General features: G+C 35.0%; 1 long non-coding RNA gene across 2 annotated transcripts; it reads left to right on the forward strand.

Moving 5' to 3' along the window:
* Nucleotides 1–6,506: 6,506 nt before the first annotated feature.
* Nucleotides 6,507–7,159, forward strand: LOC131656941 (uncharacterized). Of its 2 annotated transcripts, none has more exons than XR_009300389.1 (2): nucleotides 6,507–6,607; nucleotides 6,792–7,159. It is a non-coding gene; the product is annotated as an uncharacterized LOC131656941 (long non-coding RNA). The 2 variants fall into 2 exon arrangements; XR_009300390.1 differs by having other exon boundaries at nucleotides 6,518–6,607; nucleotides 6,705–7,159.
* The last annotated feature ends 200 nt before the right edge of the window (nucleotides 7,160–7,359 follow it).

A 7,359-nucleotide genomic window follows, 5' to 3' on the forward strand; every position in this document is an offset into this window, starting at 1 on the left:
TTGCATTGAGTCACATTAACATTATGCGATAATTGAGTATGTGAAATTGATGTAGTTATTATATGTGTATGAGTTTGATAATTGAAACGAGTGAAGTTTGGACACATACTTGATAAAATGTGTGAATATGTGATAACTATGATTGTGTACTTACTTGAGAATATATTAGTAGAATGGAAATATTATACTATTTCGGCTTGTTGTATACTCGATAACATGTGAAATATGAGTGGATTACTATTATCTATATGGTTATACATAGTATGAATAATTACTTGAAGTGTTGATTTAACCATTGTATTCTGTTATACTTTCTTCATAATGGTTCGTATTCTCACCCTTCTGTTTTAATGTTGCCTCGTTTGGCGACATGCAGGTTCTGGAGTTTAGTAGCTCGTGCGGGACTTAGCCGGAGGTTCTTCCTTGGTTATCGGAGACTAGGTAGTGAGTCGATGCTCTGGTCATGTAACACTGGGTAGATTGGGTGTATTGAACTCACGTTATATTTGCGTATGTATTATGCTATGACTTGTGAACTTGTTTATTGGTTACATGTCTTTTGAGAGGCTTACAAGCCAAACCCTTTTGATTATGTGTTATGTTGAATTGAGACTATTAGTCGATGTATGATCATGGTATGGGACATGAATCATTATGAATCACATGAGTATCATATTTTCCGCTGTGAATGCATATCCAAGTTAAATTGTGATTTCATATTGAGTATTATTGAAAATGACCAGGTGTATTGTGTTGTGTAGATAAATGCCGTCAGTTTTTTTTTAAGGTTTTTAGTTCTTCTAAAAACATCGATGTGACGCCCTTTTGAATTATATGCATGCTATTCTCTGATTATATGTTAAATATTTTGGGGTAGTAAAAGGGGTGTTACATTAGTGGTATCAGAGCATGGTCGACCAGTTGGTCAATAGTCGTTAATGTTTTCCTATCTTGTTGTATTTGATTTGTGTATCTGACACAATCGATACTGTTTGTCTGGTTGTTTGGTTGTCTAGGACGATGGTTGCAGGCAGGAATGATGATGCTATTTGTCATACCCTAATTTTTCACCCCCCTGAGATGTCACATCCTAGGCGTCAAATTCAAAAATGTTTCTTGATCGGTTTGGAAGCCGTGATCAAGATTTCATTTATTCACTCATTCTTTGCAAAATAATTCATGTTCATGGAGGTTTTCCATTTGTTATGCGCCATTTCCATTTGCGTGATTTAAGAGATTTGGTTGGAATTTATTTCAGGATTTTGGCCTATGGATTCATCATGGTGAAGAAAATTGGTTCATATGGATTATTTGAAAGTTGGTACAAGTTCAAGATCATTCATGGGAATTTCATCAAATTTGCAAGAAAACTTCTTTTTTAGCACATTTGTTGAAAGATTATTTCAAGTGATTATTCAAGATCATTTATTCAAGGCCATCGAATGTTGGATTCGAGTTCAAAACATTTTTCAAGTTCATGATACAAGAATATATTTCAAGACTAAAAGCTTCATGCTACTTGAAGGATTTCCCACCATTTTCTATATCAAAGGGAATTGGATTTCTAAATTCAAAAAATCATTCAAGAATATTCAAACTTCATGTTTGAATAGCAATTTCATTCAAAGAATTCTAAAAGGAAATTCAAGCATTTTTACAAATGGGGTTCTTTACATGAAAAAGTTCCAATTTTCAAATGAATTACAAGGTGGACTTCATTCAAAATTCAAGATGTTACAACATTCAAAGTTCCATTGATTCTCAAGAATACAATGTCCAAATTCATACAATTCTAAGGTGGAATGAATTGGAATTACAACAAGCGAAAATGCAAAGTTTTCTTGAATTCATTCTTCAATCTTCAAGCTTCCATTCTTCAAGTCCAAGTTTCTTCATTCTTTCTTCAAAGACTCATGTCACATGAAAAAGAAACAAAAAGGGTGGAATTAGCAAAAGTCTCACAAAAATAATTCAAGAGGGCCCAAAAGCCCAATTAAAGTCAAAAAGTCAAAAAGTCAAAAAGTCAAACAAAGTCAAAGAGATATTTTTATGTCATAACTATACTACACTTAGAAGCTTACTAACTTGTTATGACATAAACTTATGCTGTATCGTGGAACTTGCAAGAGTCACAAGAGAATCTTTCCATCCCATGTGCATATTCCTCCATGTGCAGAAATTGTGATACTTGGCCACTAAGAAAGTTTAACAACTAAGGAACTTTGGCAATGATTATTTTGGAAAGAATATTCTTTGCAATGATGAAAACTTAGACTTCGTTTGGCCCGACTTTTTTAAGTCTTGAAAGTTACTTTAAAGTTAAAGTTAAAAATAAGAGCTTTTAAAATTAAGTTAAAGTCGTTTGGTTATGATTATTTTTTAAACTCAAGAGTTATTTTTAATTTTATTTTTTTCACTAAAGTTATATATATATATATATATATATATATATATATATATATATATATATATATATATAATGTGTATAGTTTAATAATATTATTATTGAAAATCATTATACAATAAAATAAGATATAATATACAAAACGAATAAAAAATTGGATAAAACTAGTATCTACAAAAATGATGATGTAAACCGAAGAAGAAAAAAATAAAATAAAACATAACTCTAGATGTTATGAACCGTAGAAAAAATTGAAAAATTGCCGTTTACTGCACTAGCGCAATTTTTTTAAAGAAAATGCTTTCGTTGGGATTCGAACCGCGGCCACATGTTTTAAGCTCTGAAAAAGTTGGTTTCAACGCCTTTTTTACAAAAAAAAAGTTACTTTTTTTCACAAGAGCTTTATAAAAAATGTGTTTGGCCCTCCATCTCCTTATAAGGAGAAGAAAAGTAGATAAAAAGTTGGGCCAAACGAGCTCTTAGTAACTAAGTGAGCTTAAGGACTAAGCTTAGGTTCCAAAATGACCAAAATTGTCCTTCATTTTTTCCTCTATATATAGAAGAGAGGCAAACCAGTTATAAAAGAAGAAAAAAAAGAGGGAGGAGAACGCAGACAGCAGTCTGTAACTTCTAAGTTACAGAGAAATACAAAAGTAAGAGGGAGAAGAGAAGCCTTCATACCTTGCTTGCTAGCAGCCTTCAACTATGGCTCCCATCTTCGAGCCTCCATAGATGACTCTTCAACATCCTCGCCGCAGGTAAGTCTCTTTTCCTTCACTCTCCATATTTCCTTTAACCATTGTTGTACCTGCAGCAAGTCAAAAATTCAGCAGCAAACAACAATTCAGAAGCAGTTGCAACAACTCAACAGCATCAACTGCAGCAAAAACAACAATTCACAAGCCACGGTTCTGAACAGCAACACGATAACAATTTGCAAAGGTTTTCAGAACAGCATCAACACAGTGACAATTGCGAATTCAGAAGCACAACAATAACTACAACTACTTGCATCAGAATTTCAAAAATAATTCAAAACATACCTCAGATATTAAACCGGCAAAATCCTCCTTGCCGTAGGTAATCAATCCGATTCCCCTTTCACTCTCAAACTTGTTGTTAATTATTGCTGTACCTGTAATTTGCTCAAAAACCAAAAAAAACAGAGAGCATATGTTATTACTACTATGTCATAAAAACTTGCTGGTGTCGCACGCTCGCGAAAAATGAACAGAGTCGCCACCAATATATTTATCCCATAAGGGAAAGGAATATCAGAAAACCTAGGAAGGGAAGGAACAGGGTCTTGCGACCAGATAATCTAGGTACGGGAGTCGGTTACGCAAGGGGAAGGTATTAGCACCCCTCGCGCCCATCGTACTCGATGGTATCCACCTATGTTTGTTTCTATCTAAAGGGTGTATCTATGTCTAAACCTAAATGTGAATGAATGCAAAAGAAATGCGGGGAAAAGAAGGAATTATTTACAAATGTGCTCGTTCAAGCCCCGCGACTTGATGCCTACGTATCCTTTTCAGGAATCAGAGCGTCGTAGTTCGGCTAAAGATTTTCTGTTTGTTTTTGTGTTTTTAGTTGGGCGGCGTTAACGTTCGCGCTCTTGCATAAGGGATCGACCTAGGATGCAATGGAGCGGAAATAACGGTGCCCTTAAGAAAAGAGATGAGAGAGAGATTTTGAGTGTTTCGAGGAAATCCCTAAAACAAGGGAAACCCGAGTTACTCTTTGGTTTGTGTTTTTTAGAATTTGGGAACTTACGCCCGAATGGAACCCTAAAGCAAGGGAAATCCAGGCACTCGAATGATTCCCTAAAGCAAGGGAGATCCAAGCTTCCATTCCCTTTTTAATGATTTTCACTTTGATTATTAGTGTTTTAAGTATTTTCTTTGTATTTTTTAAAGGGGATTTTATTCAAGTATTTATTAGATGTTTTATATTGTAAAAGAAAAAGAAACTAGCCTAAGTAAACTAGCCTAATATGAAGGGAATTTCTACCTAATGTTATCATGGTTTCTACCTAAGGTTAGGATTAAAGGAGACATAGAAATTAAAGTCACAATAGAAGCAAAAATTGAGAAGACACAAATGGTACAAAATTGGCATAGAAGCATATAGTAACAAGTGAAAAATATGGAAAAAAAATGAACTAAAGATACTATTATTCTTTATGAGTTTTTTAGTGGGAAATCAAATTCAAGCCAAAATTATACTAAAAACCTAAAATACTACCAAGCCTAAACTAGTATTTTTCTTGTTTTTTAATCACCTAAAAATCTAACAAAATTTTAATGGATTTTATTGTCAATTTTACTACCTAAAAATCGAACAAAAATCAATGGTTCTAAATGTCATTATTATCTAAAATTTTAATGAGAAAATCATGATTTTAAATGTTGTTTTATCATCTAAAAAGTATAGTAAAGAAAAGAACTAAATAAAAATCTAAAAAAACTATCAATTAAGTGTGAGTCAGGGGGGTGTATGCTGAAGATGGTAGTGAAGTTAGTAACTGGCGCAGGGCCTAATGGTAATGTTGGCCCATCTGTATCGTTTTTGTTACATGTCCAAAAATGGCGTTGGGCTCATTATGGGGGTGTAGCCTAGCAATTCGTAATGGCCCAAGGAAGATCCACTTGATTAAAGTTCAGATTTATCCTTATCATTGTTCAGATTATTCAATAAAAAATAAAAGAAAAAAAACAATTAAAATAAAAGAATATAAAAAAAGGAGGAAATTAGGTTTTGGAATTTGCGACCTTTCACCTTCTTTCACGAATAAGCTCTTCCCCTCACATACGAACGAAACGGAGGCAACTACTTGTCTTCTCCGATTGGGGCTCTAATGGCGCCACCGTGAACGTACCGGCCATCACCTCAACGTCTCGCTCCGTTCTCTCAACTCCTCTCCGATTCAAATATCTCATCATCTCCGCCTCTTTTCATTTTCCGATTGCGATTATCGCGAGATTGAGATGATGATGATGAGACGACGATGATGGTTGAAATCAAGGCGTGATGAGGACTGAATATGCGAAGATGAAGATTGATTATTTAGAGGCGATGAAGAACGCTGGATGTTGGTGATTGATGAAGAGATGATCGAAGAGTGAAGAATCGGTTGGAGCTCGAAGATGATGAAGATATAGAGATGATGAAGATGTAGCTTGAAGATTGAAGATTGATGAGGTTGATGATTGAAGATGAGGATCAAGAGAGAGCTCGAGTGAGAGTTTGTTACGTTTTTCCGGTGAGTTTCTTATCCAATTCTGTTACATTCTGAATCTGTCGTTTTTCTCTGAAATCTTCTTCTGTTATCTCTGCGAATTTGGTGTGGTGGATTGAGAGTGGTGGAGGGAGTGGAGATTGAAGATTGGTTATGGGGAAGATGAGAGAGGGTGAAGGTGATGAAGATGGAAGATTGAAGATGGGAGAATGGAGAGGGAAGGGTGAGAATGAGCGTGTGTGAAATGGTGTGTCTAGAGAAGAGAATGAATGGTGGAAGTGGTTCTGTTATATAGAGTGAAGTGATGATAGATTCAGTTATGGAGGAGAATTGAGAGCCCTAGGATCTGAGATAATCAGTTATGAATTGGAAGGTGAGGATTAATTCCGATTTTTGTTTGTTGCAAGTTTTTCTGTTACTAGTTGGTTGCAAATGGTAGTTACAAGTGAATGGTTCATTTTTTAGTTCTGTTAATGGTTTTGTGTGGTGAAGTGTTGAGCTGGCAATGCGGTTATTTAGTTAATTCTGTTTTGAGTTTGTTAGTTATAGGGTTTGAAACTGTTAAGTCGGTTAGTTAAAAAGGGGAGCTGGTTATCATGTGGCAGTTATGAGTTAGTTGTAGGGGGGAAAATCAGTTAGAAACTGAAGTCACTTGAAGGGAATGGGAAAATTAGTTACGGTTCAGTTATTCTGTTATTGGCTGTGAAACTGTTAGTTAGAGAATAGGTTGGAGCTGTTAGAACTTGTTGGTGATTATTGAGAATCGGCTATAGATTGTTAGGGTGGTTACAAAATTCTGTTATGGGTTATTTGAGGTTGTAAACTGTTGGGTAACTGATTTTTAGAAGTTTGGGATGGTTATTTTTCTGTTGGAAGGTTTTTCTAATATGGCACACTGCAAGTGGCTGGATGTGATTGGTGGGACGAAACGAGCTGAATGAGGTATTGCCGGTATAACAAAGGTAATTTGTGTAGAACCCAGCTTGGATATTGATTTTTGTGGTTTATGAATGTGTGATGGAAAAACATAGTCTGAATTCGAATGTGGCTTTTGTGTAGGGATGATTTAGTAGCAGACGGTATGTTTTTTTCTCTTGAATTGCAATATGTACATGTGTTGGACTGTCTTTGTTCTGGTTTGTGCAGGTTTGTGAATTGAGGACATAACACGGTTTGGCAAGCTTGAAGATGGGACTGTTTTTATGGCTTTTATCTTGGACAGATTTCGACGAGGTTGCGAGTAGAAGTTTGAAGACTTATATGGAAACATGAAGGTTTTAGGAGTGGACTTAGGATATTTGCATGTATGACTGCTAGAATGTAATGTGGTTGAATTGTTTGAATGCATGTTAGAACAATTTGTTAGTGAACTGTCAAAACCATTTTGCTGTATGTATTTTTGGACAGTATGGGATATTTGTGAATGTTAGAAAAATGGTTGTAGGTAGTGTTAGTTATGAAATTATTTGATGAATGTATGTATTGAATGAAGTGTTGTTGCGACTCGCTTGCTGGATTTATGGTTTGAATAGCATTGGTCAGTTTTTGTGAATGAATAAGAAACTTGGATTTTGATGGTTAAGAGCATTTTGGTTTCTTTTTTTCTTTAGCTTATTTGACTGAGTTGGTTTGTGAAATATGTTGTGTTGAATGGATTTTGATGGACAAGGAGCATAGTGCAGAATTGTTGCAAGTTGATATTGGTCCTTTATTG

This window comes from Vicia villosa, linkage group LG3 (genome assembly GCF_029867415.1).
Source record: "Vicia villosa cultivar HV-30 ecotype Madison, WI linkage group LG3, Vvil1.0, whole genome shotgun sequence".
NCBI classification, from domain to species: Eukaryota; Viridiplantae; Streptophyta; class Magnoliopsida; order Fabales; family Fabaceae; genus Vicia; species Vicia villosa.